The sequence below is a fragment of the Chlamydotis macqueenii genome, chromosome W, assembly GCF_036417535.1.
Source record: "Chlamydotis macqueenii isolate bChlMac1 chromosome W, bChlMac1.mat, whole genome shotgun sequence".
Classification (NCBI taxonomy): Eukaryota; Metazoa; Chordata; class Aves; order Otidiformes; family Otididae; genus Chlamydotis; species Chlamydotis macqueenii.
In genome coordinates this window covers 7,137,775-7,146,378 of record NC_141592.1, presented here as the reverse complement: position 1 = coordinate 7,146,378, position 8,604 = coordinate 7,137,775, and positions in this window count along the sequence as shown.

The window sequence follows — 8,604 nt, the reverse complement described above, 5'->3', positions numbered from 1 at the left end:
CTGTTGACACTGATGATTTTGGGGTATATTTGAAAATGCTTTGTGAAAGCTATGGAACGTATGATGAAAGTGGGTCTGGATTGTTCAAAACAAAAAGGGGGATTTGTTGGATACCTGGAGTATCAGGGGCACTTAGTGAACAATCCAGACCAAATGGAATTGTTATGTTTGTGAGCAGCAGGCCTCAAGGACATCACTGAAGCCTCTTGTGAGAAAGTACTGAAGCTGCCTGTAAGAAAGTACTGAAGCCACCTGTGAGAAAATAATGAGGCCGCCTGTGAGAAAGTAAACGAAGCAACCTTGAGAAGAAGGAAAACAGCTGGCATACGTGACTGGGGGCTGAACGTGAAGCAGGGTGCAGGTGGAGAGAGCCGTGCGCGTGAACATAGAGACTTAACGAATCATATTTTAGCTAGGAGCGCGTGCTCTCAGTTATCTTCTATATAAGACATGTAACCACGTGAAATAAAGGAGAACGATCATACTCATATTGAGATCGCGTCGTTACTCCGGGTCCGTCCCCCACTCCGACATGAGGTGTGGAGGGCTGCTTGTCCAGCTTCAGTTTGCTGTTCAGTACTGTGAGAGAGCACAAACTTCCTCCTGCAATCATAGAATCATAGAATGGTTAGGGTTGGAAGGGACCTTGAAAGGTCATCTAGTCCAGGCCCCCTGCAAGGAGCAGGGACATCCCCGACTAGATCAGGTTGCTCAGAGCCTCATCCAGCCTGGCCTTGAACGTTTCCAGGGATGGGGCAATTTTTCCTCTTAAATTACTTTGCTTAAGCCAAAAAGGGCAGGAGAACTCTTATTTGCCGAAGCAAGTGATTTCACAGTGGTCAGGACAGCCCAATGGGAAAGGGGAGATTTTGGGAGGGCTCCAGGGGAGTGATGCTCCAGTTGATGGGACAAAGTCTAAAAAATAACCAACCCCCCCAAAAGCTGAGCTGTTTTTGGTATTGCACCTTCCAGCTTTGAAACGTGGCTGGTTGTGAATGACGACCACCAAATTTCTTCGTGGAGCTAAGCTGCAACTCCCCTTTGCTCTGCCAGGGCAGTGGGGCTGTGCCTCAAGCCTCATCTGGGGACTGATTTAGCTTTAAACCCTGGCAGTTCTGGTTTCTTCGGTGGAGTGTGTGTGTGTCTGTCTTTTCCTACACTAGAAGCTGGACTCTGCTGAAGTTCACGGTATTATGCTTATAATGTGCTGCATCAGGAAAGCACACTGCAACTTCGAGTTTGCTCATGCTCTTAGGTCTCAGCACAAAATGATAAATTCCCTTAAATAAAGGAGTTTGCTTTTTTGCATCCTACCTCCAAAGTCCAGAGATGCCCGAAGCTGCACATGCATTGCCCTGAATGCCCCTGCTCGTGTGACGCTCCCTCCCGCAACCTGTGCTGCCTGCAAAAGAGCTATGCAAAAATAAAAATACACCAAGGATCATGTTTGTTTCCTCTTGCCCTGCCTGTAGCGATTGCTGCGAGTTGAGCAAGTGTGGGGTTTTGTTTTCTTTTGTTTTTGCAACCAACTGTTCTTTCACTCTACAAGGTCTACTTCTTTCACTTTATTAATTTTCTTTTTAATCATTTTTCTTCTGAGTGATTCGGAAACTGCACTGAGTGTGAGCAAGAAGAGCACAGCTACTTATTGTTGCATGGTGTTTCTGACTAAAATAGTCATCCAGCTTCTGCTGTGTTTCTCTAAAGCAGATAAGGCTGAGGAGAGATGTTAAGAGCTCTGCATAAATAAAGATCTTTCAGGCAATGGTCCATGAGCAGTGCAGTGCACCAAACCTTTCATGTTTGGGAAGTCCCGCCAAACCGTGCGCACCTGATGCGGCGACTCACTTTGACTTTACACAACCAGGTGTTACATATACATAAAGTTTCACAATACGCCTATACATATGCATGACCTATCCCCGCTTCGTATTAAAATTAGTCCCAAGGGGTCATTTTCATAAACTCCTCCCATCTGCGCTTGCGCAGTGCCTCCTGGTGGTGGTCGTCAGAGGTCGTGGGGATGAAGGCAGGTGACTCCTCTTCGTCACCGCTAGTAACCTTTTGTTCTTGCGCAAACTCAGTTATCCCTTGGCTTTCATTCAAGCTGCAGGGTCCGTTTTAGCTGGTTCTTGAAGGAGGCCCCCTAGTCCTTACCAGGAACTGTCTTTCGTGAAGAATTGCAAGACTTTCTGCTTCAGATAGTTTGCACAATGGTTAGCAAATCATTAAGCAAGTGGTTAACAAAACATTAAGCACTATTTATCAACTTGATTCCTTAGGATGCACAGCAATCATTAATCAATGCCATATCTACTAAAATTTCTTTAACTCCTTCTCTCAGGAGGTTGTAGGGAGGTGGGTGTCAGTCTGTAACAAGTTATAGGACAAGAGGAAATGGCCTCAAGTTGTGCCAGGTGAGGTTTAGATTGGATATTAGGAAAAATGTCTTCACCGAAAGGGTTGTCAAGCACTGGAACAGGCTGCCCAGGGAAGTGGTTGAGTGTCCATCCCTGGAGGTATTTAAAAGACGCGTAGATGAGGCGCTTATGGACATGGTTTAGTGGTGGACTTGTCAGTGTTAGGTTTATGGTTTCTTTTCCAGTCTAAATGATTCTATGATTCTCCCATGTCATTGGCTTCGTAGGGTGTGTGTCTGGAGGGGGTTTTCCACGTGAAGTGGGGTAGAAGATGGAAATGTCAAGCTCAGCAGCTTTCCTTTCAGCTGTGACTCACACAAGGTCATCACGTGACTTCAGATCCCCACTAGAGCATTTTAGCCCCTCTTTTGGCTAAAAGTGCAAACAAAACCAAAAGCATCACAATAAGCACACAAATTCTTTCTCGTCAGTGAGTCTGTCAGGAGGATGGCGCAAACCTGGGCAGCGGGTTGGGAAGGGGGAGCACGTCTTGCTGAGCCCTGTGGGCTTGAGGAACATCAGCTGCTGCTTTGTCACCTTGAAATCATCTGTTTGTAGTTTCCATGGGCTGTCCTCTACATAGCATGTGGGCTCAGAGCTCTGCCCAGCAGGGAGGACCAGGACAGCCGCATGCTACAGGGTGGGAGGAGAGATGCTCGTCCTCCCACATCCCTCTGGTTGGGGAGGGCTTGGTGCAACTCCCCATCCTCCATACCTGTCTTTGGCTTAGTTTATTGTGCCTTTAAATCTTGTCCTCTGTGCCCATGGCTCTGCACTCGCCGTGTTGCCCTTCCTCTTTCATTGCTTCCTGCTTTTGAGATGTCTCACAGGCAGTCACGCTGGTCCTTTTTATTCTTTCCATGCTAACAACTTCCCAGAAGGGTGCTGCAACGGCTGGTTTCATGGCATACAACCCTGCCCAGCTCCTGGGCCAGGAGCTCCTCCTGACTGGAAGCAGCTCTTTTGGAAACCTCCACCGTCTCTGTTACCTCCCAAGTTTCGTATAACACCGTGCACTGTGAGGTCTGATCCAGCCTTGGGCGCTTAGGAAATGCATATGTGCTGGAATTAAATCCTTCTACTGGAGGAGGAAGAGTAATAAAATAAAGAGCTTAGTGCACATTTTTGATGGATGCTCCCAATTTTTCCCCTGGGACTTCTGCCCAAGTGTCCCAGGCAGCAGAGCAGGATGCTGGAGGTGTTCAAAGAACATGTAGATGTGACACTTCAGGACATGGTTTAGCAGACATGGTGGTGTTAGGTTGATGGTTGGACTTGATGATCTTGGAGGTCTCTTCCAACCTTAAAGATTCTATGATTCTATGCAGGAACTTTTGGGTGCCCCCTGACACGCAGTGATGTGCATCTGACTGTTCCATCCTGCCCGGGCTTGCAGTGACCGACAGTTGTTCTCTGCATCCATTTTATTTCCTTTGAAACTGAGGATAGGAAGTCAAGTTAGGATGTTCCTATGTTTTACAACTGTGATGGTTTAGCCCGAATCACCATACAGTTTCTCGCTCACCCTCCCCCTCCCCAGGGGGATGGGGGAGAGAATTGGGAAGGAAGGAGAACTCGTGGGTTGAGATGAAGACAATTTACTAAAATAAAAGGGAAAACTACAATAATAACAGAATATAAGGATATTAAAATATACAAAGTGAACAATATGTGTTTTCTCACCACCCGATGTCACAATGACCGATACAGCCCGTCCCGAGCAGCGATCACGGAAACGAAACCGAGCAGCAAGCAAAGGACCAAAAGTCCACCCCTCGATCACGAGCCCATTTGTATGTTGCATCTCTTCCTTGATGGCCTGAGGTGTCATGAGCCCACCGAGCTAAAAACAGTTCACCCCTGTGTTGCCAGTCTAGGTCCGCTTGGGAAACTTTAATCTTAGCAGCCTGATCCACCCTTTGGTTATTTTGATGTTCATCTGTGGCTCGACTCTTGGGTACGTGGGCATCTACGTGACGTACTTTTACAACCAGATTCTCCAGCTGGGCAGCAATATCTTGCCACAGTGCAGCAGCCCAGATGGGCTTGCCTCTGCTCTGCCAGTTGCTCTGCTTCCATTGCTTTAACCACCCCCACAGAGCGTTTGCCACCATCCATGAGTCAGTGTAGAGATAGAGCACAGGCCATTTTTCCCGTTCAGCGATGTCCAAAGCCAACTGGATGGCCTTCACCTCTGCAAACTGACTCGATTCACCTTGGCCGTCAGCAGCTTCTGCAACTCGTCGTGTAGGACTCCACACAGCAGCTTTCCACTTCCGATGTTTTCCTACAATACGACAGGACCCATCAGTGAACAGGGCATACCTCTTCTCATCTTCTGGTAAATTATTATATGGTGGGGCTTCTTCAGCACGTGTCACCTCTTCCTCTGGTGGCATTCCAAAATCTTTGCCTTCTGGCCAGTCTGTGATCACTTCTAAGATTCCTGGGCGATTGGGGTTTCCTATTCGGGCTCGCTGTGTGATCAGTGCGACCCATTTACTCCACGTGGCATCAGTTGCATGATGTGTAGAGGGGACCTTCCCTTTGAACATCCAGCCCAGCACTGGCAGTCGGGGTGCCAGGAGGAGCTGTGCTTCAGTACCAATCACCTCTGAAGCAGCTCGAACTCCTTCATATGCTGCCAGTATCTCTTTTTCAGTTGGAGTATAGCAGGCCTCAGAACCTCTATATCCCCGGCTCCAAAAGCCTAGGGGTCGACCTCGACTCTCCCCTGATGTTCTCTGCCAAAGACTCCAGGTAGGGCCATTCTCCCCGGCTGCAGTGCAGAGGATGTTTTTCACATCTTGTCCTGTCCGGACTGGCCCAAGGGCTACTGCATGAACAATCTCCTGTTTAATTTGTTCAAAGGCTTGTCGTTGCTCAGGGCCCCATTTAAAATCGTTCCTCTTTCGAGTCACTTCATAGAGAGGGCTTACAATCATACTGTAATTTGGAATGTGCATTCTCCAGAAACCCACAACACCCAAGAAGGCCTGTGTTTCCTGTTTGTTAGCTGGTGGAGCCATAGCTGTTATTTTGTTGACCACATCCATTGGAATGGGACGACGTCCATCTTGCCATTTTACTCCTAAAAACTGGATCTCCTGTGCAGGCCCCTTGACTTTGCTTTGTTTTATGGCAGAACCGGCTTTCAGAAGGATTTGGATTATTTTCTCCCCTTTCTCAAAAACTTCTGCTGCTGTGTTGCCCCATACGATGATGTCATCAATGTATTGCAGGTGCTCTGGAGCTCCACCCTTTTCCAATACAGTCTGGATCAGTCCATGGCAAATGGTGGGGCTGTGTTTCCACCCCTGGGGCAATCGATTCCAAGTGTACTGGACACCCCTCCAAGTGAAAGCAAACTGTGGCCTGCATTCTGCTGCCAAAGGGATGGAGAAGAAGGCATTGGCAATATCGATGGTGGCATACCACTTGGCTGCTTTCGACTCCAGTTCATACTGAAGCTCTAGCATATCTGGCACGGCAGCACTCAGTGGTGGCGTAACTTCATTTAGGCCACGATAGTCCACTGTTAGCCTCCACTCTCCATTAGATTTTCTCACTGGCCATATGGGACTGGTAAAGGGTGAGCGGGACTTGCTGATCACTCCCTGGCTCTCCAGTCGACAAATCAGCTTGAGGATGGGGATTGTGGAGTCTCGGTTGGTGCGGTATTGCCGCCGGTGCACTGTGGTGGTAGCAATTGGTACCTGTTGTTCCTCAACCTTCAGTAATCCCACAACAGAAGGGTCCTTTGAGAGCTTGGGCAAGGTGGCCAGCTGTTTATTCTCCTCCGTCTCCACAGTGGCTATACCAAAAGCCCACTGGTGCCCTTTTGGGTCTTTGAAATACCCACTCCTGAGGTAATCTATACCAAGAATGCATGGAGCATCTGGGCCAGTCACTATGGGGTGCTTTTGCCACTCATTCCCTGTCAGGCTCACTTCAGCCTCCAGCACAGTCAGCTGTTGGGATCCTCCTGTCACTCCAGAAATACAAATGGGTTCTGCCCCTTTATCGCTTGATGGCATTAGGGTACACTGTGCACCAGTGTCTACTAGAGCCTTATACTCTCGTGGGTCTTATGTGCCAGGCCATTTAATCCATACAGTCCAATAAACTCTGTTGTCCCTCTCCTCCGCCTGGCTGGAGGCAGGGCCCCTCTAATCCTGTTCATAATATTCGTCGCTCACTTCCTGTGAATATGAATTAGAATTCCCTTCCATGGGATCATAGGTGAGATCAGCCCTTCTATTCCATCTGGGGAACTGTCCACTGGAGACCGGAGCAGCAGTTTTCCGGGGAGAACCTCTATTTGCAATTGTTTTTCCCCGCAGCTCACGTACCCGTGCCTCTAGGTCTGAGGTAGGTTTCCCATCCCACTTTCTCATGTCCTCTCCTTGGTCACGCAAGGTAAACCACAGGATACCTCGCCGTGTGTACCGTCTCTCTTGAGCAGGGAAATGTTTACTCCTAAGAGCTGAAATACTGCTCTGTATGGGCGGGGAGTAGGACCTATCTTCTTTTAACTGCTGGACCTCCCGAGATAGTTTCTCCACAGCTGAGACGAGGGAAGAAGAGAGAGTGTCTTCATATTGCTGGAGCTGAGTAGCCAATTCATCCACTGTTGGTCCCTCTCCATCTTTCCAACTCAGTACTGCCAATGAATTGGCATACGATGATGGTACACTCCGTAGAAACTTCCGCCACATGAGCCGTGTGCACCGGACTTAATCTGGATCTTGGGGTGACTCCTCGCTGTCTAGGTCACTCTAAATGACTTCCAGCACAGCTAATTCCCTTAGGTACTGGATACCTCTCTATGGTGGTCCACTTGCCTGGGTGATAGGTAACATCTTCCTTGAAGGGATATCTTTCCTTCATACTTGACAGGAGTCGCCTCCAGAGGCTGAGAGCTTGTGCACCTCTTCCAATCACTTTGTCAATGCCTGCTTCCCTAGAAAGGGATCCCAGCTGTTTAGCTTCCTTACCTTCTAATTCCAGGCTACTGGCCCCCTTATCCCAGCATCGAAGCAGCCAGGTGAGAAAGTGCTCGCCTGGACGGCGGCCAAAATCTTTTTGTATATCTCGCAGCTCACTCAGGGATAGGGATCGGGTGGTTTCAGTCTCATTTATGAGTTCCTCTCTTACGAGTTCCTCTCTCACGAGTTCCTCTTCTTCCTCCTCTGCTCGTGATGGTCCTGGTTTTTCCTCATCCCTTACTAAACGAGCTGACTTTCGCTTCCAAGATTTCTTCTTCTGTACAGGGGCGACCGATACTGACACGGGTTGGTTCTCTGATTCGGCTGCAGTGCCAGTAGCTGGGGTTGGAGTAGCCGCAGTGCCTGTTGTTGGGGCTGGAGTAGCCGCAGGGTCAGTAGCTGGGGCTGGAGTAGCTGCAGTGCTAGTAGCTGGGGCTGGAGTAGCCGCAGGGCCAGTAGCTGGGGCTGGAGTAGCTGCAGTGCTAGTAGCTGGGGCTGGAGTAGCCGCGGGGCCGGTAGCTGGGGCTGGAGTAGCCGCAGGGCCGGTAGCTGGGGCTGGAGTAGCCACGGTATGGGTCGGTTGATTTTTCCTCCCTTCTTCCTGAGGGTGCTGCACGTTAAGCAGTGTTTGGTAGATACTAGCCAGTGCCCAACAAGTGCTGGCTTGCACATCCCAAGGATATTCAAAATTCTCGAGAGCTGATGTGACTCGCTCAAAAGAAAAAGGGAAGGTAAAGGAGTAGGGGAAGGTACCCTCCTCTGACTTCCCCATAGATTGGTTCTCCGGGGAGAAAAAGAAAAATGTGCCATTATTAATAATTCTCACCAAATGGCATCCAAAGTACGGAGTTGCCAGCAATGCCGAAAACAAGGACCAGACTAATTTCATGACCAGTGATGTTACCATATCATAAGCCAGTAGTGCCCAGTACAACAAAATGAGAATTCTCATCCATTTCCGAGAAGTGATAAACAGCATCAAAGGAAATATGTGATGCAACTGAGGATTTACATAACACAGCCATGCGAACACGTAGTACAACATTGTGACCAGGGACTCAAATAAAATAATGAGCACTTGTAACAACTTTAACACACTCTAGTCAGATCTGTCCTTACCTCAACCCTTCGAGCCCCACGTTGGGCGCCAAAAAGACTGTGATGGTTTAGCCCGAATCACTACACAGTTTCTCGCT